Source organism: Rana temporaria, chromosome 4, assembly GCF_905171775.1.
Source record: "Rana temporaria chromosome 4, aRanTem1.1, whole genome shotgun sequence".
Taxonomy (NCBI): domain Eukaryota; kingdom Metazoa; phylum Chordata; class Amphibia; order Anura; family Ranidae; genus Rana; species Rana temporaria.
The window spans coordinates 290,063,319-290,088,670 of record NC_053492.1 but is presented as its reverse complement, the minus strand read 5'-3'; the positions used below and the strand labels follow the sequence as shown (position 1 = coordinate 290,088,670).

Below are 25,352 nucleotides of genomic sequence, written 5' to 3'. Positions count from 1 at the left end.
GTGCGCAGGTTTGCACCCAGGCGCTTGCAAAGTTAGGGGCGCCGATGTGTATACACACACTGAAGTGCCTCAAAGAAGCTACTTGCAGGACATTTTTGGATGTCCTGCCAGCGCATTGCTCCAGTGTGAAAGCACACGGGCTCTCACACTGGGATTGCAGATGAGGCTTTTTTCAGGCGCTATTTTTAACACTAAAGCGCCTGAAAAACTCTCCTGTACTATGTCTGCAGTCTCTGACCATCTCCTATATCATGTCTGCAGTCTCTGACCATCTCCTGTACTATGTCTGCAGTCTCTAATCATCTCCTGTACTATGTCTGCAGTCTCTGACCATCTCCTGTACCATGTCTGCAGTTTCTGACCATCTCCTGTACCATGTCTGCAGTTTCTGACTGTCTCCTGTACTATGTCTGCAGTCTCTGACCATCTCCTGTACTATGTCTGCAGTCTCTAATCATCTCCTGTACTATGTCTGCAGTCTCTGACCATCTCCTGTACCATGTCTGCAGTCTATGATCATCTCCTGTACCATGTCTGCAGTATCTGACCATCTCCTATATCATGTCTGCAGTCTCTGACCATCTCCTGTACTATGTCTGCAGTCTCTGACCATCTCCTGTACTATGTCTGCAGTCTCTAATCATCTCCTGTACTATGTCTGCAGTCTCTGACCATCTCCTGTACTATGTCTGCAGTCTCTGACCATCTCCTGTACCATGTCTGCAGTCTCTGATCATCTCCGGTACCATGTCTGCAGTCTCTGATCATCTCCTGTACCATATCTGCAGTCTCTGATCATCTCCTGTATCATGTCTGCAGTCTCTGATCATCTTCTGTATCATGTCTGCAGTCTCTGACCATTTCCTGTATTATGTCTGCAGTCTCTGATCATGTCTGTAGTATGTCTGGGGGTCTTTCTAACAGAAGCCCTCTCTGTGTCAATCAGAGAGGCCCCCCTCCAGGTCCCAATAAAGTACTGTGCTTCTCTTCCTGTATTTTGTTTATTGTTAAGAGATCATGTAAGGATCCCAGGGTAATGAAGACTTTGTGGGGGGGAGAATTTCTGTGGTTGAGTCGTTGCCATAGAAACATTTGAAAAGGGGAGGAGTTAGTAAAATGACCACGTCCATGTGGGGACGCCAGAAATATTTCTGCACCCAGGCGCCTGTGACCCTAGGATCGGTCCTGCCTGTGGGCACGCCTATGATGACACCAGTGTTGAAGGTAAACAGAGCACATAGAAAACAATTGTTTTCTATGTGCCCTAGTGGTGAACTGCATTTATCCATTGTGGACAAGCATAGGTCACCATGCATAGTGTGGCCAAATTGCAGGGAAAAGTAGAAGAGGGTTAAAGGGGTATGGTTAAGTCTCAGTTCACACTGATGCAATGAACGCACAGGAGTCGCTGATTTTAATGCATCGCATAGCAATTACACTGTGTTCATGTAATCTATTGCAGTTGTCAAATAAAAGTTAACAGCACCCCAAAAGCAGGTCACAGAACGCAGTGTGTTTGCTTAAATTGGATAGCATGGGAATGGAGCAGGATGTGGAGAAGGAGAGAAGGTCTCAGCCACATTTCCTGTTCATGCTGTTAAATCCAGACCAGAAGAGATTATTATGCAAATATTCTTATACTGTAATGCCTTGTACACATGATCGGAATTTCAGATGGAAAAAGTGAGACGGACTTTTTCCATCGGATATTCCGATCGTGTGTAGCCCCATCTGAGTTTTTTCATCGGATATTCCGATGAATTCCGTCAGAGTTTAGATATAGAACATGTTCTATTTTACTCCAATTGAATTCCATCGGAATTCCGATGTGATTTGGCTGGGAAAAAGCCAGATCGTGTGTACAAGGCATTATAGTTAACCAGTAATAGTAAACCAGTTTATTGCAATAGAGTTTATAAACAACTCCTTTTATTTATTTTAATTAACCCTGTCCCTTTTGGTCTGGGATTATATACCCTATTTTAGCTTAAGGCCTCGTACACACGACCGAACATGTCTGCTGAAACATGTTCCGCGGACATGTTCGGTCGTCTGACTGGAATAATGACATTGCTGGGACAGTTAAAGGACAAAAATTTAAAAACCTATTGCAGGACAATTGTATGGTCCAGTTTATTTAGGCCCCAACTAGGAATGATGCTCTGTTGGACCTGGTAATCTCAAACCATGCAGAGCTTATTACTAATGTTCATATAAAGCAGTGTTTCTCAATTCCAGTCCTCAGGCCCCCCCAACAGGTCAGGTTTTCAGGATTTCCCTCAGATGAAAAGGCTGTGGTGATTACTAAGGCAGTGAAACTGATCAAATCACCTGTGCAAAATAATGGAAATCCTGAAAACCTGACCTGTTGGGGGGGCCTGAGGACTGGAATTGAGAAACACTGATATAAAGGAACACCTGGGTAGCAGTGATCATAACATGATTTCATTTAATGTTAACTATAAGCAATTTCAAGAGAGCAAATTTTCCAAGGATGAGGGCTGCTCTCCAGGACTTAGGCCCCATACACACGAGAGGATTTATCCGCAGATACGGTCCAGCGGACCGTTTCCACGGATAAATCCTCTCAAAGATTTCCGCTGATTTCGATGGGATGGAGTGTACACACCATCGCATTGAAATCCGCGCGGAAATCCTCTGCCGATGACGTGTCGCGCCGTCGCCGCGATTATGACGCGGCGACGGGCGCGACGCTGTCATATAAGGAATTCCACGCATGCGTCAAATCATTACGACGCGTGCGGGGAATCCCTTTGGACGAATGGATCCGGTAAGTCTGTACAGACGAGCGGATCCATCCGTTGGAATGGATTCCAGCAGATGGATATGTTGTGCAGCACAACAAATATCCGATCTGCTGGAATCCATCCCAGAGGAGATTTCTCCGCGGAAACAGATCCGCTGGCGTGTACACACCATAGGATCTATCCGCAGAAACCCATTTGCTGGGATTTATCTGCGGATGGATTCTATCGTGTGTACGGGGCCTTAGACTGGGAGGGAATATTAGCACCGATGAACATAGAACAGAAATGGGAATTCTTCAAAAAGACTGTTTGGAACCTCACTACAAAGTATGTTCCCATGGGCAATAAGTCTAAAAGGCTAAAAATAATACCTATGTGGCTCACTGTCAAAGTTAAAAAAAGCTATAAATAATAAGAAATTAGCTTTTAAAAAATATAAAAATAAAGGAACACTAGTGTCGTTTAAATGTTACAAAGAATATAACAGGATATGTAAAACGGAAATCAAGGATGCAAAAATTCAAAATGAACGACAGATTGCAAAAGATAGGAAAAACCCCAAAAATGTATTTAAATATATTAATAGTAAGGTGAAGTCTGAGCATGTAGGCCCTTTTCAAAATAATCTAGATGGGTGACGGAGGACAAAGAGAAGGCAAATTTATTAAATGTTTCTTCAGCTCTGTGTATACAAAGGAGCATGGGGGAGCTCATGTCCATAATGGGGGTGGGAGTGACACAGCCTCAAATCCACAATGGCTCAAAAGTGATATGGTCCAAAAATATTTAGACAGAATAAAGGTGGATAAAGCACCTGGACCTGATGGCATCCACCCACAGATCCTAAAAGAATTGAGCTCTGTAAATTCAAAGCCACTGTATCTAATATTTAGGGACTCATTCATGACAGGAATAGTACCACTGGATTGGCGTAGAGCCAATGTGGTGCCCATATTTAAAAAGGGAACAAAGTCTTTACCAAGTAACTATAGACCTGTTAGTTTAACTTCTATAGTTGGGAAGATACTGGAACGTTTAATAAAAGACCACATGGATGAGTTCTTGCTAGAAAAAAACGATTTAAGCAGCAGACAACATGGATTCATGAAAGACAAAAGTTGTCAGACAAACCTGATTTCCTTTTATGAAGAGGTAAGTAAAACCTTGGACAGAGGCGTGGCTGTGGACATGGTATACTTGGATTTTGCAAAAGCGTTCGATACACACGGCTCATGTGTAAGGTAAGGTCTACAGGATTGGATATATCAGTTTGTAAATGGATAGAAAACTGGCTTAAAGACAGAATTCAGAGAGTAGTGGTTAATGATTCTTACTCTGAATGATCTAAGGTTATCAGTGGTGTACGTGTACCCCAAGGTTCAGTTTTGGAACCCTCACTTTTTAATATATTTATAAATGATATTGGGTCTGAGATCAAAAGTAACATTTCTGTCTTTGCAGATGACACCAAGCTATGCAGTGTTAACAAGCTGTAATTGACCTCTATCTAAACAAAAGGGTCAACAACTGTTGGTAAGGTGCCATCCTTATTCTGAGCACGTTGGGTGATCCTCAGTTTATAGTGGGTAAAGGTGGACACTTAACACAGTGGATTTGTTTGCAGCACGCAACAATATATCTATTTTAACTACCAAGGACTTTTGCACAAGGATTGGTGGAATCACTGGAATATTGCACTTTACTTGCATTTATACCACATGCAGAGTTTATGATTGGACTTTTGTTTCACTTCACGTGACTATTTCAAGTCATATGGGCCCATATTCTCTCTAAAAATCCGCGGGCTGCGCTTAAGGCACTTACACTCCGCTGTCCCAACTTACAGGAGCAAGTGTTTTATTCCCCAAACACTTGCTCCATAAGTTGGGACGGCGGAGTGTAAATGCCCCGGCGTAGCCTGGCGGATCTCCAAGGGGGCGGCTTGTATTCAAATTAAGCGCGCCCCCGATTCTAATAAACTGCGCATGCGCCGGGCTTCAAAAAGCCCAGTGCGCATGCTCCAGTTCTCGGCGGAAAACTTCAATGACGCCGACGTGTGCGTCATTGACGTAAAGTCGTATTCAAGAACGACTTACGGAAACGACGTACCCGACGAAAAAAAAACGACGCGGACCTGACGCCATCCGTAACATGGCCTACGTGGGACTTGTGGAAATTTACTCCTCATAATAGCAGGACTAAATTTCCGCTTACGCAAACGACGTTAGCGACGGTTACGCGACGCAAACTCGTTCGGAAATCGGCGTAGAAGGATCATTTGCATACGCAAATGAGTCCTTCACGTAAATGCCATCTAGCGGCGGCCGGCGTCATTACATTTAAGATCCTTCAGTGTAAGTGACTTACAGATGGCGGATCTTAAGTGTATCTATGCGAAAATGATTCTAACAATCAGTCGCATAGATACACTGGCCAAAAAAGGGAGTTACGATGGAGTATCCTGAGATACTCCATCGTAACTTCACTGAGAATATGGGCCCTTATACTCATTTATTTATGTAATTTACACTATATGGATGATGTTTAGCACAACTTAACAACTTTTATCTAGCGCCCCCTACCCTCTTTCTTTTTCCACTATGCAGTGGAATAACGTCCTTACAGGATGTTGCCAATTTACAAGCCGACCTCAATGCTCTGTCTAATTGGGCAACTATGTGGCAGATGGGGTTTAATGTTGATAAATGTAAACTTATGCACTTGGCGTCTAATAATATGCATGCATCATACATGCTAGGGGGAGTACAACTGGGGGGATCTGTAGTGGAGGAGGATCTGGGGGTTTTAGTTGATCATAAGCTCAATAATGGCATGCAATGCCAAGCGGCGGTTTCCAAAGCGAGCAAAGTCCTTTCTTATATTGAGAGAGGTATGGACTCCAGAGAGAGAGATATCATTTTGTCCCTGTACAAATCATTAGTAAGACCTCATCTGGAATAGGCAGTTCAGTTTTGGGCACCAGTTCTCAAAAAGGATATTGGAGAACTGGAGAAAGTGCAGAGAAGAGCAACCAAACTGATAAGAGGCATGGAGGAGCTCAGCTATGAGGAAAGACTAGAAGAACTAAATGTATTCACTCTTGAGAAGAGGAGAATAAGGGGGGATATGATCAACATGTACAAATAAATAAGGGGTCCGTATAGTGAACTTGGTGTTGAGTTATTCACTTTACGATCAACACTGAGGACAAGGGGGCACTCTTTACGTCTAGAGGAAAAGAGATTTCATCTCCAAATACGGAAAGGTTTCTTCACAGCAAGGCCCCATACACACGAGAGGATTTATCCGCGAATACGGTCCAGCGGACCGTTTCCGCGGATAAATCTTCTCGAGGATTTCAGCGGATTTCTCTGCGATGGAGTGTACTCACCATCGCATTGAAATCCGCGCCGAAATCCTCTGGCGATGACGTGTCGACGCTGTCATATAAGGAATTCCACGCATGCGTCGAATCATTACGACGCATGCGGGGGATCCCTTCGGACGGATGGATCCGGTGAGTCTATACAGACCAGCGGATCCATCCGTTGGGATGGATTCCAGCAGATAGATTTGTTTAGCATGTCAGCGAATATTTGATCTGCTGGAATCCATCCCAGGGGATAAATATCCGCGGAAACAGATCCGCTGGAGTGTACACACCATAGGATCTATCCGCTGAAACCCATTCGCTGGGATTTTTCAGCAGATGGATTCTATCGTGTGTATGGGGCCTAAGAGCTGTGAAAATGTGGAACAGACTCCCTCCAGACGTGGTTCTGGCCAGCTCAGTAGATTGCTTTAAAGCGGATCTCCCATGCCAAAACGTTTTTTTTTTTTTTTGGGGTAGTTAAACGGATATTAGGAAGGGTTAAATAAACTCACGTTTTGCTGTTTAAACGTCCGATCCTTTCGTTTTCAGTCTGCAAGAATTAGTTATATTCATCTGTCTGCGCCGTTGCCATCTTCACTGTGGGCATTAGAATCCCACCAACAGCGACTTCCTGCTTTCGCTGACGCTGTAACCCCAGCATGCACCGCGCGATCTCACTCTTAGCAGGGAGCGGCGACGTCAGCGTCTCTGTTCCCCTAACAACGGCTGGCATTCCCGTCCCCTCAGATGTAACGAAGTCGCGCGATGTTTGGCAACAGAGCGGAATATTATAATTAGGGAGCTCTGACACTGACTCCCAGCACACACAGCGCGGCACAGGAAACTGGAGAAAACACGTCGGAAACCCGAGGGGGGGCAGACCGGAAGTCTGGCTGATTAATAAGGTACACAATGACTAAATTATATGAAACTAGCCAATTCATCATTATTTTGGAGCGGTAGGAATATGGAGCTGCAGTTGAATTGAGGGTGGAGATCCGCTTTAAGAAAGGCCTGGATTCTTTCCTAAATGTACATAATATAAGATTTGTAGGTAAAGTTGATCCAGGGTAAATCCGATTGCCTCTCGGGGGATCAGGAAGGAATTTTTTTATACTCTGCTGGGGTTTTTTGCATTCCTCTGGATCAACTGTGGGTAAGGAGTTGGGTGTATGGGATTGTACTGTGTTTTTTTATTTTGTTTGTTTATTTTTTTGTGGTTGAACTGGATGGACTTTTTTTCTACCTGACTAACTATGTAACTATGTGTAATTGTATTCTTTGGTCAGTATTTGTAGATATTCGGCTAGCTCATAAGCACATGTGATGTCTGGCTTTGCTATGATTGCAGGTTTGTGGACTCAGTTGAAGGACCTATTGCAGCCTCTACTGCAATATAATCTGTATGTACCTCTCCATAACTGGTTATCATACCTATTGCAAATAGCATCCACGCTATTGCTTATATTCTTTTGGGAGAAGGTCCAACTAGTGAAAGACGGAAATCCATGTTTTCTTATGCCAGGTATCTACTATTAGCAATATGTGGATGTCGCTCTTTATATGCCAGCAATTTAGTGCATTATACTTTGGGCAGCTTGTTTGAATATATACTTTTCTTTGTTAGATACCTCTAGTATACACTAGAAGATCACACAGGATGCTGTGAAAAAAAAACGTTTCCTTGCATTGGCAAGTGTTGTAAATCTGGCCATTTGTTTTATCCAGGTAGAGTGACTTTCATTGTTTCAATTTTTTCATTTTTTTCATTTATTGAGCTATAATCTCTGGGGCCATGGAGTAGCCTTCTCTTGCTTTTGGGTCCCTTTCCATGGCCTTCTTTCTTCCTTCTTTCCTGGCCTTTCTTTAGAATCATTTTGATACATCAAATAGACTGAAGAAGTGGATCTATTCCGTTAAATATGTCAAGCCACATAAAACAAGCATATATCGATACTACTATTATAAAATGTTTTGGTGAAACCAATGAATAAAACTGTATCATGGATCTATTTTATGAACAGCATATTTAGCATGTTTACATTTTTATCTACAATAAAGGAGTTATATTTTATGTAATAGTTGTGCCTAAAAAATTCCATCCTCTACAATACAAAACTTTATAATATATAGGAGTGTGGCACTTTTAACTTACCTAAGAACAAAAAAATAATGTTTCTAAGCTAGTTACAAAAGTGTGATGGGCCTTCCTGCCTATGTTCTTATTTTCTAGAGAAACGTGGGAGCCATACAGGGGACACTGAAAATCTGGCGTAAACCAACAGGGGCAGATCCACAAAGCACTTACGCCGGCGTATCTTGAGATACGCCGCGTAAGTGTATATAAACGCCGGTGTAACTATGCGCCGTATCCACAAAACTAGATACGCCTGAAAAGCGGCTTTCTCCGACCAACGTAACTTTTCTACGCCGGCGTATCGTGGGCGCATATATACGCTGGACGCAGCATTGATTTGCTATTCAAATATGCAAATGAGGGAGATACGGCGATCCACGAACGTACGTGCGCCCGACGTGGGCTACGCGCGCCGCGCCTAAGTTGTACGTCCGGCCTAAAGTTACCCCTCATAAAAGCAGCTGTAACTCAGCAGCAGACATGCACAGGTCAGCTGTAGAGCAGCTTCAGCAGCACCGTTAGGGACAAGCTGAGCATCCACACTTGCAGGACAACAATCTGTATGCCAACATGCCAGGGGCATCCATGGTCATAGCTATACTACTGGCTTCACAGGCGCGTAGGAGGAGGGCCCGGGAGCGGATATACCGACCGCGCCTAAACGTCTTTGGCATGGGGGCTTCGGAGGTGTATCGCATCTTCAGATTCAGCCCTGCTGCCATCCTGGAATTAACCACAACCCTAAAAGATGACATCACCAGCCAGACACATGGCTCCCAAGCAGTGGAGCCACTGGTCAAGGTACTGGCAACACTCCATTTCCTTGCCAGTGGTTTGTTCCAGCGTACAAGTGGTGTTGTGGCTGGGATGGCACAATCCTCCATTAGCAGATGTGTGCACCAGGTTGTCCCCGCAATCCTCAGACGCATGGCCCACCACATTGTCAGACCCACCCAGGTGCATCCAACACCCCACATCCTCATCACATTGGATTAGCCCAAGTCCACAATGCAGGACTTGGGAGCAGCAACGCCCCGTCAAGGCTCCAATTATGTTGCTGTACATTCATACCACATTCACACGGTCCTGGGGATCACTTCTCCCTGGTCCTGGTGATCACTTTTCCCCTCCGAACTCGGGTGACACACCTTTTCCGGCAGGAATGTCACCCCCACATTCAAACACCAGTCACACTGTAGCCTGCACTACTGACTGTGTGCTTGGGCTATAAAGCATAAAAAACTCATAACCTGAGTAGATCAAACTCATAACCTGAGTATACAAAAAAAAATAAAAAATCAACGGCGCTGACGTGCCCCACGCCTGCTGCGGCCCTGGCCCCAGCTCCTCATGGGAGACTCATGGGGGGGGGGGAAATCAGGAGGAGTAGCATCCCTTGGTCTCTCCACGCCTGGCGGCCTGCCCTCCAACGCCAGGGCGATGCGGGTGAGGACCGCATTTGTGTCCGCCTGCAGCAGCCTGGACTGCCTCCCCTCCGCCTGGATGACTGCTGTGTTGTCCCTGACAGCCTCTGTCAGGGGGTGGACCTCATCACCCAGGCCTGCTGTGGTGGCCTGCAGTTCAGCCAGGCAGGTGACCACAGCTGCAGAATTGGAGCCCACATCCTGCACAGCTCCCGTCAGGGTGGCCATGCTGTGTGCCATGTGGTCGATCTTCATATCAACCACACCCAGATGGCGGGTCTGGCGGGCCTGGTCCCTCTTGAGGTGTTCAGGAAGAACCTCGGACACCCCCCTAGTCTTCCTAGACACCTTCCTGTGTCCAGAAGTGGCTTGGGGCTGTGGAGAAGGGGAGACCCTTGGGAGGGAAGCCCTGTTGGGGGAGGAGCTACCCCTGATGGTGGGCTGACTGGTCCCAGCCAAAGGGGAAGACTCCTCCAAATGGAGCCTGACCTTATTCCCACTGGTCACCTCCTCCTCCTCAACCACCTCCTGAGGAGAGGTGTGGCCACTCCTGTCCACTGATGACTCCTGGCTTGCCAAGGGGTCTGACTCAGACTGATGTCCGGGGGATGGTGTGGACTGGCAGATGGCCCAACACCCTCTTGCACATCTGTGGATGACACAAAACATTCACATGTTGGAGGATCCACAGACTTGTCACATGTTCCCTTCCACCCCCACACATGCTACACACCAGATAGAAGATAAAACACACTTACCTGTCCTCAAGGCATCCTCAACGGAGTCAAAGCCCTCAACTCCCTCCACTTGATGCCTGTGGAGGCACTGGGCAACCACCTGCTCCTCAGGAGTCAACGTCAGGGTAGTTGCTGGTCCCCCTCCAGTGCCCCTGGCATGAGTCCTCATCTTGGCCAGCTTACCTTTCACCAGGCGACGCAAATCATTTATTTTCTTAAGAATGTCATTTGGGGTCCTGACCTCGTTACCCAAAGCATTCACATCTGCCGCAATCTGCGACAGGATCTCCTTCCTCCTGGCCTGGGTGGTGTTGGCACTCTCTGAACCATGGAGAAAGCTATTAAACTGGGCCATGGCCCTGATAATCACCGCCTTCTCCTGTGGGGATTAATTCAACTTCCTCCTCTTATCAGCAGCTGGAGCAGACATGGCTCAAAAAAATACAGCAGCAAAGAAACCAGCAAACGTACCTTGCTTCAGGGGGGGAAACAAGCGGATGTACTTTTGCACTGGACGGGCGCATGTCTGGGTCTATTTATGCCCTAGGCGTATCTCACTGATTACGCCGGGCATAGTTCTGAGCATGCGCAGAGAGGCGCTGAACATAGTCAGCGTCACGGCGCATGCGCCGTTCGTTCGGCCCTTCATTTGCATGGGGTCACGGCTCATTTCAATGGAACATGCCCACTTCCTTCCTACTTTGAATTACGCCGACTTACGCCTAGGAATTTACGTTGCCCCGGCGCAACGTTGGGCGCAAATACTCTGAGAATACGGTACTTGCCTCTCTAAGTTGAGCCGGCGTAGCGGAAATGATATGCGCTACGGCGGCCTATATATGTGCCGATGTACGTGGATCTGCCCCACAGTCTTAAAGGTCGCACAGGGTCCCACCGCCACAACCCCTATCAACTTCTGGACCACATCCACATCCTGACTATGGCAGCCCATTTTTGCATAATCAATGCTTGAAGTTTGTCAGAATTTGTGTTATTTTTTTGTTTACCCGCCTTTTGAAGATTGACCACAGGTCTGGGAAATTTCCCAAAATTGTTATGTTTTGTTCCCTTAGTTATGACTTTTGCCTTATGGCAAGATGCTCCATCATGCTGAAAAGGCAATGGCCCAGATTCAGGTACATTTGCGCGATATTTGCGGGGGAGCAGGGCAACGATTTTGCCGGGGGCGGGAATCATTTAAATTAGGCGCGCTCCCGCGCCGAGCGTACAGCGCATGCTCCGTCGGGAAACTTTCCCGACGTGCATTGCGGCAAATGACGTCGCAAGGACGTCATTTGCTTCAAAGTGAACGTGAATGGCGTCCAGCGCCATTCACGAATCACTTACGCAAACGATGTGAAATTCAAATTTCACGTCGCTGGAGCGGCGGCTATACTTTAGCATTGGCTGCCCCTACTATTAGAAGGGGCAGCCTTGCGCTAAAGTTGCCGTACGGAAACTCCGTACCTAGCTTGCGCAGGGCCCGCGCAAGTTTGTGAATCAGTGGTAGTATGCAATTTGCATACTACACGCTGATCACAATGGGAGCGCCCCCTAGCGGCCCACGCAAGAATGCAGCCTAAAATCTGCGAGGCATAAGAGCCTTTTGCAGTCACAGTACAGGAGATGATCAGAGACTGCAGACACAGTACAGGAGATGATCGGAGACTGCAGACATGGTACAGGAGATGATCAGAGACTGCAGACACAATACAGGAGATGGTCAGAGACTGCAGACCTAATATAGGAGATGGTCAGAGACTGCAGACATAGTACAGGAGATGGTCAGAGACTGCAGACATAGTACAGGAGATGGTCAGAGACTGCAGACATAGTACAGGAGATGGTCAGAGACTGCAGACACAATACAGGAGATGGTCAGAGACTGCAGACATAATACAGGAGATGGTCAGAGACTGCAGACATAGTACAGGAGATGGTCAGAGACTGCAGACATAGTACAGGAGATGGTCAGAGACTGCAGACATAATATATGAGATGGTCAGAGACTGCAGACATAGTACAGGAGATGGTCAGAGACTGCAGACATAGTACAGGAGATGGTCAGAGACTGCAGACATAGTACAGCAGATGGTCAGAGACTGCAGACATAATAAAGGAGATGGTCAGAGACTGCAGACATAGTACAGGAGATGGTCAGAGACGGACACACACTTATGCTCAGTCCACATCAACAGTGATAACTATGTTAATGAGAGAATCACTGACATGATGTCAGGAGGTGGTCCTTTTGTGGTAGGGCTGAAATTCAGTGGAAATGTTTATTTGGGGATTAAAATAGTTGTAAAGGCATAAGGTTTTTAATCTTAATGCATTCTATTCATTAAGATAAAAAACTGTCTGTGTGCAGCAGCCTCCCTCAGCCCCCCTAATACTTACCTGAGCTCCATCTCTATCCAGCGATGTAAACAAGTGCCTCGGCCACCTGGGACTCTTCCTCCTGTATGTCTAAGCAGCACTGTTGGCTTGAGCAGCTGTCAAAGTCAGTTAGCCAATCAGGAGGGAGAGGGGGTGGGGCCAAACCGTAGCCACATGTTTGAATGGACACACAGAGCTGCGGCTCAGCTGCCCCCCTAGTAAGCTGCTTGCTGTGGGGGCACTTGACAGGAGGGAGGGGCCAAGAGCACCGAAGAGGGACCCGAGAAGAGGAGGATCTGTGCTGCCCTGTGCAAAACCATTTCACAGAACAGGTAAGTATAACATGTGTAAGAGAACTGTTACTTTTCGTCCGATGCGCACCGATGCACATGTGCGTGCGCACACGGGCGCTCTGAGATGCCTAGGTGCACCAATGCGCACGCACGCAACGGACGGTGTGCGCACCCAGGTGCGCGCCCCTAGCGCCAATTGGCGCCAGACGGCCTATTTAAGGAAGTGCCCTGAACCCAGACCCTTGCTGACTGGTCTTCAGCTGTTACCCGAAACCATGAACCCTGCTGTGATCCTGCTTGACCTCTGTTGCTGAACCTGGCTTGCCTTGACCCTGTTTCTGGACTCTACTTCTGCTCCGATTACCGGTTTCTGATGCTGGCTACCCATTTGACTTTGCTTCTGCCTGCTGCCTTGTACCTCGCTGCCCGCCTGCTACTTGACCCGGTTCCCTGTGTGACCCTGCATCTGCTTCCTGTGTCGCTCCTCAGCAACCTCCGAGTGTCTGCAACATCTGTCCTGCGACTCTCTGCTACAAGTCTTCCAGGGACTTAACATCATCTGACGTCCCAGTGCCACTTTAACCCCGGCTGATCCTCGGTGTACTGCTGTTCTTAGTGATCTGATGGTCCTCCTACTCGTCTGGCTCGCACCTCCCGCTACTGCTGTCTGGGTCTACATCTGCAGGCACTCATGTTCCTCCTGTCCCTCGGTGTCCTCTGTTTCACCTCCTGCGGAACCAGGGCTGGAGATACAAGAGAGGCCGAACTTCGTCACTTCAGTCTCCCATCAGGTACGTGACAACAAGGGAGACTTTGCAATTAATTTCAATTCATCTGATCACTCTTCATAACATTCTGTAGTACCGTATTTGCCGGTATATAAGACGACTGGGCGTATAAGACGACCCCCTAATTTTCCAGATAAAATGTTGGTTTTGGGATATACTCGCCGTATAAGACTACCCCCTTCCTACTAGTCATGCCTCGCCTCACGGTGCCACCATTACATGCCAGACTGTGCCACCATTACATGCCAGACTGTGCCACTACATGCCTCACTGTACCATTACATGCCAGACTCACTGTGCCCCATTACATACCAGACTCACTGTGCCCCATTACATGCCAGACTCACTGTGCCTAATTACATGCCTCACTGTGCCATTACATGCCAGACTCACTGTGCCCCATTACATGCCTCACTGTGCCACTACATGCCAGACTCACTGTGCCCCATTACATGCCAGACTCACTGTGCCCCATTACATGCCAGACTCAATGTGCCTCATTACATGCCAGATTTGCTGTTCCCTTATGACATGCCTGACTGTGTCTTGACGATCCCTTACCTTATCCTAAGACATGCAGAATCGCGGCCGTCCATTTTTCAAAAGCCGCGCCTCCTACTTCTTCTGTTCCGTGATAGGCGGAACACTGAGCTTCCAAGGAGGCACTGTGTTCAGTGTTCGCCTATTACAGAGGCCCTCTCATCCAAGGACGAGAGGGCCTCAGTGATAGGCGAACACTGAACACAGTGTCTCCTGGGAAGCTGAGTGTTCCGCCTATCACGGAACAGAAGAAGTAGGTGGTGTGGCTTTTGAAAAATGGACGGCCGCGATTCCGGACACTCACAGAGCCGGAGTTCGCGGAGGTGTGAAGAATGGACGCTCGTGAGGAAGACGGAGACATTGTGGGCTTCTCCTGCAGGTAAGTGTCACATAATGGGCTACTATGCGATGCTTCAGGATCGTTCTGTCAACAAGATCAGTAAATTATTCAGTCTGTGTGCAAGTGGACTTTACCACTTTCTGCCTGTGCTATAGCAGAAAGATGGCCACATGCATGCTTATCAGTGGCCATCAGTGCAGCCCCATCAGTGCAACCTCATCAGTGCCCATTAGTGCAGGTTATCAGTGCCCACTAATGCCGCCTCATTAGTGCACATCAGTGCAGCCTCATCAGTCCCCATCAGTGCCCATCTGTGATTCTCCATCAGTGAGTATCAGTGCTGTCTCATCAGCAGGGCCGCTGATAGAGGGGGACCACCAGTCCTCCTGTAGGGGGCCTGGCCACACAGGGGGGGCCAAACACCAGAGGGAAGGAGGGGCAATTACAGGATGCCCTGTGCGGCTCACAGCAGCAGCTGGAAACCCTCCTGCCGACTTTTAGCTGTTGCAGGGAGAGACACAGACACAACTGCCGGCTTCCTTGTCCTGTTAAATAAAATAACAAATTGTAACCCTGTATTGTTTTAATCTCTCGTAAAAAAAATAGAAGTTTGTATAAAAATAATTTGTAAAAATTATAAAATAATTTATTTATTTTTTAAATATTATAAAATGTTTTTGTTCAAAAATGTGTGTCCTCTAAGAATGATTTTAGAATATTTATTGTGAAAATGTTTTTTTATATATATATATTTGAGGGGGGGGGGGCCTTGCCAAGTAGGCTGTACGGGGCCCCATAATTTCTAACAGCAGCCCTGCTCATCAGCCTCCATCAGTGCTGTCTCATCAGTGCAGTCTCACCAGTAAAGAAGGAAAATTACTTATTTTCAAAAAATTATAGCAGAAATAAAGTAAACACTTTTTTTTTTTTTAATTTTGTTTGTTTAGTAAAATATTAAACACCCAGTGGTGATCACATACCAAAAATAAAAAAAGCTCTATTTGTGTGAAGCTAACTATGCAAATTTTGTTTGGGTACAGCGTGGCATGACCGCGCAATTGTCTTTCAATGTGCCTACAAAACTGAAAATTGGCCTGGGCAGGAAGGGGTAAAACGTGCCCGTCATTGAGGTGGTTAAACCACAATACACCAAATAGGTGTAGTTTCTGCAAACAGTGGGGTAGATTCAAAGAGCAATTGCGCCTGCGTAACCATAGTTACGCAGCACAATTGCTTACTTCCCCCGGCGTATCGAATGCTCCTGATTCAGGAACCTCGATACGCCGACTGCAGCCTAAGAAATGACTGGCATAAGGCTCCTTATGCCGTCATATCTTAGGCTGCATTCTTACGCAGGCCGCTAGGTGGCGTTCCCGTTGTGGTCAGCGTATAGTATGCAAATTGCATACTAACGCCGATTCACAACCCTATGCGAGCCCAGTGTACGCAGTTTACGTCGTTTGCGTATGTCGGTTTTTGCGTAAGGCTGCCCCTGCTATTAGCAGGGGCAGCCAATGCTACGTATACCCGTCGTTCCCGCGTCGCGAAATTTGAAATTTACGTTGTTTGCGCAAGTGAATCGTGAATGGCGCTGGACGCCATTCACATTGAAGCAAGTGACGTCCTTGCGACGTCATTTACCGCAATGCACGTCGGGAAAGTTTCCTGACGAAGCATGCGCACTATGCTCGGAGCGGGAACGCGCCTAATTTAAATGATCCACGCCCCCTACGGGATCATTTAAATTGCGCGCGCTTACGCCGGGCATTTTGCCGGAGCGCCCACGCAATTTACGGAGCTACTGCTCCGTGAATTAAGGGTAGCGCAGCGGCAAAACGGTGCGCTGCGCCTCTGTAAAAACTGCGCAAATCTACCTGAATCTACCCCAGTGGTACTAATTGTATAATCCATAATGATGATAACCTTTTGCGTTAGCTCTGTACAGTCTATATACAGTACATGGAACTAGTAACGCTATCTATTAAGCAAACGGCGCACGCTACGCACAATAACGCGCACTCCGAGCAACTGGTGTTACGAGTTTCTAAGAACGGACGTGAACACCAGACTGACAGGTCCGCTTGGATGACAGACGACGTAGCCAGTGACATTCAGCCATAACACACAGCTCGACCAGTCAGAGTGAGGCGGGAGCAGAGTGGGGGCGTGGCTTGCCCGTGTTGTGGTAGTGGTACGGAGTGAGAGAGCAGCGCGATGTGTTGGGCGGGGCTTTCTGCGGGTGTGGGTGTGTCCTAGGTTGCAATCACTAGTAGTGCCCACTTGCTTGCGTGTCGGAGAATTTGAACGGTGAGGGCGGCCGTGTCGGCTAGCGGAGGCGGATGAGGTAACGCTAGAATCATCTTCATCTTACGGTAAGTGCGTGCAAGAATGGTGCTGGCGGCTCGGAGCTTTCCCTGCCTCCCCCTATTATATTCCATACGGCGTCTATGTATATATGGCGGTGTGCGTGTGCCACTCAGTGTTCATTCGAAGCTCCATATCCCCTCTACTGACTCGCATAGAGAGACCACAGACAGACACACAGGGGTTAAAGGAGTTCACGTGTGCGCTCTGCTTTCCATTGCCGCGGAGGGGACAGGCACATGTATATACACTGAGCACACTGGAGTCCTGCATTGCATCTCATTGTAGGAGATGTGAGGGACAGTGTACATTGCTGTGCTACTGGGATCTCTCCATCCATATTGCTGCTCTCTCTGACACACACACAAGCTTGCTCTCTCTGAACCAATGCACTCTCTTGCTCTCTTCTCGCTGGTGCGCGCTCTCACTTGCGCTCTTCTCGCTGGTGCGCGCTCTCACTTGCGCTCTTCTCGCTGGCGCGCGCGCTCTCTTGCGCTCTTCTCGCTGGCGCGCGCGCTCTCTTGCGCTCTTCTCGCTGGCGCGCGCGCTCTCTTGCGCTCTTCTCGCTGGCGCGCGCTCTCTTACTCCTCGCTGGTGGGCTATTGCTCTTCTCGCTGGTGTGTGCTCTCTTCTCGCTGGCGGGCTCTTCTCGCTGGTGCGCGCTCTCTTCTCGCTGGCGGGCTCTTGCTCTCTTCTCGTTGGCGCGTGCTTTCTCTTTTGATTTCTTTATGGCACACATGCTCTCTCTCTTTATGGGGCTCTCCCTCTCTCTTCTTGTGCGATTTCGCACGTTCCTGCTTTTTTTCTGTCACATATGCTGTCTTGCACTCTCTCCTTTCCGTCGCACATGTGCTCTCGCTGTCTACCGTCTGGTTTTTCATTCTCCCCCCTGTGCGCTCGCATGCTCTTTTTGACGCGTGCGCACTCTTGCTTTTCTCCTTTTTGTCGCACCCAAGCGCTTTCTCACTTTTTTCTTTTTTGTTGCTCACGTGCTCTCATTCTCTCACTGTCCTCTGTGACATGTGTGCCCTCTCTCATTCTCTTATCTGTCACAAGTGTGCGCTCTTTATTGTCACATATGCTTTCCCTCTCTCTTGCGCTCTGTCGTGCTCCTGCCCGCGTCTCTTAAAGGGGTTGTAAAGAGAATTATTTTTTTATTTCTTAAATAACAAACCTGTTATACTTGCCTCCACTGTGCAGCTCGTTTTGCACAGAGTGGCTCCGATCCACATCTTCCGGGGGTCCCTCGGCGGCTGTCTCTGGTCCTCCCCGCAAGAACTTTCCACCTTCATGCAAGCTTGCATGGTGGTATGTTCTTGCGGGCGCACTCCCGTGATACAGCCGGCGGCTATAGCCGTGCACGGTATCACTCGGGCCTACCCCCCGGCGTGCCGCGTCACTGGATGTGATTGACAGCAGCGCGAGCCAATGGCTGCGCTGCTTTCAATCCATACACTCTAGCCAATCAACGACCAGGCTGAGCGGTATTGTCAGATGTTTTTTCACCTTTAATGGATAGGATGCATTAACCACTTAAGACCCGGACCAAAATGCAGGTAAAGGACCCGGCCAGTTTTTGCGATTCAGCACTGTCGCTTTAACTGGCAATATTTTTTTGCTATAAGAAATATCCCCAAAAATATATAAAAAATATTTTTTCCCCTCAGTTTAGGCTGATACGTATTCTTCTACCTATTTTTGGTAAAAAAAAATCGCAATAAGCGTTTATCGATTGGTTTGCGCAAAATCTATAGTGTTAACAAAATAGGGAATCGTTTTATTGCATTTTTATTAATAATTATTATTATTATTATTTTTTTTTGTGACCGCTACATTATGGCGGACACATCGGACAATTTTGACGCATTTTTTGGACAATTGTCATTTTCACAGCAAAAAATGCTGTAAAAATGCATTGTTTACTGTGAAAATGACAATTGCAGTTTGGGAGTTAACTACTAGGGGGGCCTGAAGGGGTTAAGTGTGACCTCATATGTGTTTCTAACTGTAGGGAGGCAGGGTTGGACGTGTGACGTCATTTATCGCCTTTCCCTATATCAGGGAACACACAAACAATGACAGCGCCACAGTGAAGAACGGGGAAGCTGTGTTTACACACAGCTCTCCTTGTTCTTCAGCTCCGGGGACCGATCGCGGGACACCAGCGGCGATCGGGTCACGGAGCTTCGGACCGGGTCGCGGGGGCGCGCACGCGACCCACGGCTGGGCACTTAAAGAGGACGTACAGGTACGTGCTTGTGCCATTCTGCTGACATAAATGTGCAGGAGGCGGTCCTTAAGTGGTTAAGGTGAAAAAACATGTACCTTTTTAGTGTCCCTTTTTTAACCACTCTTTTGGTTCCTTCCTCTGGCATTCTGGAGTGGCTGCTTTGTGGTTTAATTTACAGTAAAACCTTGGATTGCGAGCATAATTCGTTCCAGAAGCATGCTTGTAATCCAAAGCACTTGTATATCAAAGCATTTTTTTTACAGGGTATAAGAGACCCCTCTAAGGCTGCATTCACACCTAGGCGTTTTTACGCCTGTAGCGCTACGCCGCTGCCGCCAGAGGGCTGAAAACAGATGTCCCTCTATGGAGATGGTTCACATCTCCACGCCGAACGCCTGTCGCCTGCTGCGTGAAAAAAGGTCCCGGACCTTTTTTTCAGGCGTCTTCGAGCGTTCGGCTAGGAGATGGGAATCGTCTCCATAGAGGGGGTCATCTTGGGGCACATCTAGGCGGACAATACCGGCGTTTTGTCGCCGCAAATCGCGGTAAAAAACGCCGCTATTTTTACCGGGATTTGCGGCGACAAAACGCCGCGATTTTGTCCGCCTAGATGTGAATGCAGCCTTAGTGTAACAATAAGTTGCTAAATGTTGTACCTTCATTAAATGTAACTATATTTCTACACTTAGAGGCTCCTCTCTTCTTTTTTTATACTCGGATGTGACATGACGCTACTCTTTTATATCAAGACATCGCTTGTATATCAAGGCAAAATGTATTTAAAAAAAAAAATAGCTGTATATCACTTTGTAGCCAAGATGTTTTTTTTTATTTTTATCACTTTTATTAGCATGATGGTTTGCCCTCTAAATCACTTGTTGGTTGAAAGAGGCACATTGGTCTTTTATTGGATGATTAATCCCGTAAATACTTTACTGTAAATGTCAACTTTGTGACAGGAACCACTTGGCAAGTTTCCTGAAGCAGCAAGAACGCTCTCTAATCATTTTGTGAATCTAAATGGACTATTCATAAGTGCAGTGGTGCCAACTTAAGTTTTACCCCCCCCCCCCAACAAGTGCCGAGGCAGCCATGCACACAGCAACAATCCACTCTCTGGCTCATTGAATAGTCTAGGGCAGGGGTGCCCAACCTTTTGAAGAGCGAGGGCCACTTAAGCAACTTGGTAACCAGTCGCGGGCCACAATGAGCAGAGCAGGCGGATGACAGGTCACGGCTACTCTATAGGTCCTGCGATCCGTCCAAATGGAAGGATACAAATTCCCTTTTGTTTTTCGGATTGGAGGTAGGCGGGCATAAACGGACATCTGTCACTCTGTAGAGGTGAATTGAGGGTCCCATTTGGTCGGGCTAATCTTTTGAAAAGGGCCCAAGACTGCTTTCACACTGATGTGCTGTGGTTTACCCACACCGCGGGTGCAGCGTAGTGCACCTGTATCTATCCTGCGGGTTAGCTGAACTTTGCCATAGACTCCGCCTGTGGTAAAAGCCGGCGCTGTAGAGGATGCATCGATTTATAGGGCTCTGCTCCGCAGCCGCTTTCTTCCTCTACCACCAGCTTCATTCACAACACTGATGTTGCAGTATGGCAGGTCGGTAACCTGCGATCTGGACTTGCCAATCCGCCATTCCAGAGTTGGAGGTCGCGGGCCACATCAGAGGGCTCCGCGGGCCACATGTGGCCCCCGGGCCACTGGTTGGCCACCCCTGGTCTAGGGCATGGGTCTTCCAACTACGGCCCTCCAGTTCAGGAAATACAATTCCCTTCATGCCTAGTCATGTCTGTGAATGTCGGTGTGTTACAATGCCTCATGGGACGTGTAGTTCGGCAACAGCTGGAGGGCCATAGTTTGAGGATCCCTGGTCTAGGGGTTTGTCTTTTTATATTTTATTCCTGGTAGAAACTTGGAAGGGATTTAGTGGTGATGTAGAATACTCCAAAACACTTGACCACAGTCCTGCAGAGCACAGCTGTCTCTGTAGACATTAGCGACAGTCTTTCAGTCACTGTTGGGAACCATGTGATCGTTTGCAGAATAGGTATAGGTTAGGGCTGCACGATTAATCTTTAAAGATTCAAAATTGGGATTCTACTCCCGATTTTAAAACCGCTTTTCCATTTGACCTGTGCATATACCTCTTGATCCACTGATCTCAAGGGATAAAGTTTCTAACCACTCACTATTGTGCCCCATATTTTGCTGGTGAGATTGTGTGCATGTTTATGCTGTGATTTGTTATAGATATGGTGATGAGATCTCTCATACAGGAATTCTAACTTTTTTTTTTTTCTGTGATTTATTGTGTACAGTTCTGTGTAAACCGCCTGGCTCTCTGGCCACAACTTTGGCTCTTGTCCTATCTTTGATCAGCTGGGTTACATAACATGCAGATGCTGTTTTAGATTTGTGCAAAGGAAAGCATAGGCGCTAGCATAGATTTCCCAGCAGATATTCAAGCTGATCATTGATTTACTAATAAATACACCAAAGTGTATGGCTCAGCTGAAATGTGTGCTTTTTTTTTATATGAGTTTGTAGCTCTCTTCTGTAACGCCATTCAGCATCTCTACCTCTACCCAAGGAGCATTACCAGCAGCATGTCCTACTTCAAATAGGTGAAACCCATGTGGCCCCAATCCGGCCTACCAGGCCATGTCATGTGGCCCTTGCACCCCGTTTTGCAGCTAGAAACTTGTCAGAAAAACATTCCGCCACCTTTAGCTCCTACCTCCTGCTCCCCTATGTGACTGGGAGGGAGAGAGCTGGGCTGCTCTGTAGAATCACTTTAATTATAAACGCATCACATTCTGCGCTGTATCAGAGTAAGAACACAACAATGCTGGATAAGCGTCAAAAACAAAAAGTGACAACAATCAATCCAAATAAGAAAAAATATATAATGTATATATAATTTAAATTATAGTTTCCATAGTTGACAACGTTTTAGCAGATAATGTCTTCTTTTACGTATCTGACATTTAGAAATTCTTTCAATGCCATGCACAAGGCAAGCATGAATGAAAATGGGTATCCAGCACTCCTGTGAAAATGAAGTGCTGAGTGAATAAGGTAGGACACTGGACAGGGATGCCAAACTCCACTTCATTGCGTGCCACAAGCAGCTGTATCTGGGGTGCGCTGTGTACCGAGTGAACCCCCCCCCCCCAAACACTTCCTTGCATCTCTTCTACCTTGCCCCGCTCTAGTACCTCCATGTGTAGGTACTTACCTTGCAGAGATCGCTCTACATCTCTCTACAGGAGAGCTGGATGGCGTACCTGTATCCTCAGATCAAACCTAAATGCCGTAATCTCATGCACGGGGATAAACTTCCAGTGTGCACAAGGCCTTACATCTGTATTACCGTGACACACATTGCCCAAACATTTGGTCCCCATCAGCCTCTCTGCTGCACATTTGTGTCCCCCTTAGATCCCCCTTCCATATTTGGGCAGCACAGTGGTGCAGTGAGTAGCACTTTCGCCTAGCAGCAAAAGGTTCGCTGGTTCGAATCCCAACCACGACACCATCTGCCTGGAGTTTGCATGTTCTCCCTGTGTCTGCATGGGTTTCCCCTGGGTACTCCGGTTTCCTCCCACACTCCAAAGACATGCTGGTAGGTAAATTGGATCTCGTCCAAATTGGCCCAGTATATATGTGTGTATGACTGTGTGTCCCTAGCGTGTCATGATCCTACGGGGTAAAAATGACCGCACCAGCCAAGCAGATACTGGCTGGAAAAAGCGCCCAGTTCGCATGCGTTGCGCTATACAAGTTCATTCATTCATTCATTCATTTGTGTCCCCATAAGAGACCCCCTGCACACATTAATGTCCCCATCAGAGACCCCTGCACAATTTTCTCCCCCTTATAGCGCCCCCTTCCACACCTCTCTGCATTTAGGTCCCCATCAGAGATCCCCACCACAGCACTCCCAATTCAGTCCCAGTAATAACGATGCCCGGCTTTAGTGCAGCTCTGATGTATCTCCTGGCTCCCGCCCGGCTGTCTCAATCATCAGTGAGACAGATTTCTCGATCAAAGCTTACTGTTATTGGACAATTGGTTTCCAGAACCCCAAAGAGTAAAATTCCCCTCTAATATTTTGGGATCTTAGAATCTTCTATCCTCCTCCCAGGATTATTTTTCAACCTCTGTCTATCAGTCTGCATCTGTCCATCAGTAGAGAGATGAATGGGATTTATAAATCCGCTTGTGATTTCCTTTAATTTTCTTTTCTGTCAGTAAAATAAAATGATTGTACTTCACAACTTTAGAAAAATGATTTCAGTACAGTCATACTAAACTTTTGATGAAAAGTTTTATCGTAAATATTTCCGCTAATAGCGATTTTAATTTTTAAGCTGTGTATCTTTGTTTTAAAAGGGTCAATCTGTGCCATTTGATACATAGGGGTGTGTTTATATTGAAGTGGCTTTTTCATACATTCATTGGTGGTGGATCAGTCACCGTATTTAAAAATGCATGTACCGGGAAGATTCACTTAGAGTGAATGTTTGAATGTCAAATTGACTGACTGTTCAAATACTCCTCTTAATATTCTAATAGTTTTAATTTTAACTCCATTAATAAAAAATGGCATGTAAAGAGTAAATTGATACTAAGCCAACTCCTGCAGCTTTGTCCCGTCTTTGAAGATTAATGTGATGTCTTGGAATCTGCCCCAAGTTTTGTAGGAGGTTATTGCCTCTTCCTTTCTCATGCTGTTAAAGGTTCATGGGTAGTTTCATCCAATGATGAAAGTACTAGAACTGTAAACCAAAAATAGTCTCCACTTTGCAGTCTTTGTGCATTGGAAGCTTGGAACATATGTGGCTTTTAGCTTGCTTCCTTTTTTTTCCTTTTTTTTTTTTTTTTTTTTTTTTTCTCCCCCCAATATTTGAAATGTCAGACTGTCCTCCTCCTTCTTTAATTTATTAAAAGTTTATTATGTGCTATGTACATATTTTTCAATGTGTATATTGCCTGTTTTGTATGGTTTGCTGTTTACACTTCTACATTTTGGTAAAACAAAGAACTAACAAAATGCTACTTTCCGGTTCTATTAATGAAATTCATAAGAACATACTTTAAAGTGGTTGTAAAAACTAAAGTGTTTATTTTTTTTATTTTTTTTTATTTTTTTTTCTACCTTTCGTGCATTCTTTAAATATAGGTAAAAAAACTTTTTTTGTGTACTTCTTCCCACCCCCCTATTACTCACCTGAGCCCCTATTGATCCAGCGATTTGTGCACAGGAGCCTGGCCTTTCCCTCTCCCTCCTCCCGCTGATGTCATTGGCTCCCACTGCTGTCAATCACAGCCAGTGAGGAGATGTCAGGGGGCATAGTCGACCCGAAGGCTCTGCGTCTTAGATGCATAGAGTGGGGTAGGGGAGCCAGCCATGCCCCCTATAGCAAGCGGCTTGCTATTGGGGGGCAATGGTCAAGAGAGGAGCCAGGAGCACTGGTAGGGAACCGGAGAAGAAGTGGATTGGGGCTGCTGTGTGCAAAACCATTGCACAGAGCAGGTGGGTATGACACTTGTTTTTTAAAAGAAGCTGAAGCGTTAATATTACTTTTTAAAGTAAGCTTGAAGTGGTAATAAAATACCCAAGCTGCTAGTTGCATCATAGCAGTCACCTATAGGTCCCTTTTTTTTTTTTTTTTTTTTTTTTCTCCAACCCCCATAGTCTAAGATGCACTAGCATGCAGGCATTCACCAGATATCCTGTTTGCCAGCCTGATCATCCTCCTCGCATCGCTGTTATGTCCATGCTCACGTTTGGCCCATCACTATGATGGGAGACCCCACTAGCCACTTGAAAGGCTATATGGGGTGCACCATGAGCATGAATAATACAAGATCTGATGTGCAGTCACGTGGATCTTCCTATAATAAAGATGGCTATCCCACCTTCTGTACCACAAGTTATTCTAGTGGGCTGCATAGGAAT

At 46.7% G+C, this 25,352-nt stretch overlaps 1 protein-coding gene across 13 annotated transcripts in view; it reads left to right on the top strand.

The window, feature by feature from the left end:
- The first annotated feature begins 17,005 nt into the window (after positions 1-17,005).
- EPB41L2 (erythrocyte membrane protein band 4.1 like 2) overlaps positions 17,006-25,352 on the top strand; it is a 300,865-nt gene continuing 292,518 nt past the window's right edge. For 3 of the 13 annotated variants that reach the window (XM_040350428.1, XM_040350424.1, XM_040350423.1), the window contains exon 1: positions 17,006-17,151. The gene's annotated coding sequence lies outside the window, so the exon portion shown is untranslated. The remainder of the gene's footprint in view (positions 17,152-25,352) is intronic. The other 10 variants (XM_040350421.1, XM_040350420.1, XM_040350416.1 and 7 more) reach the window with 6 other exon arrangements.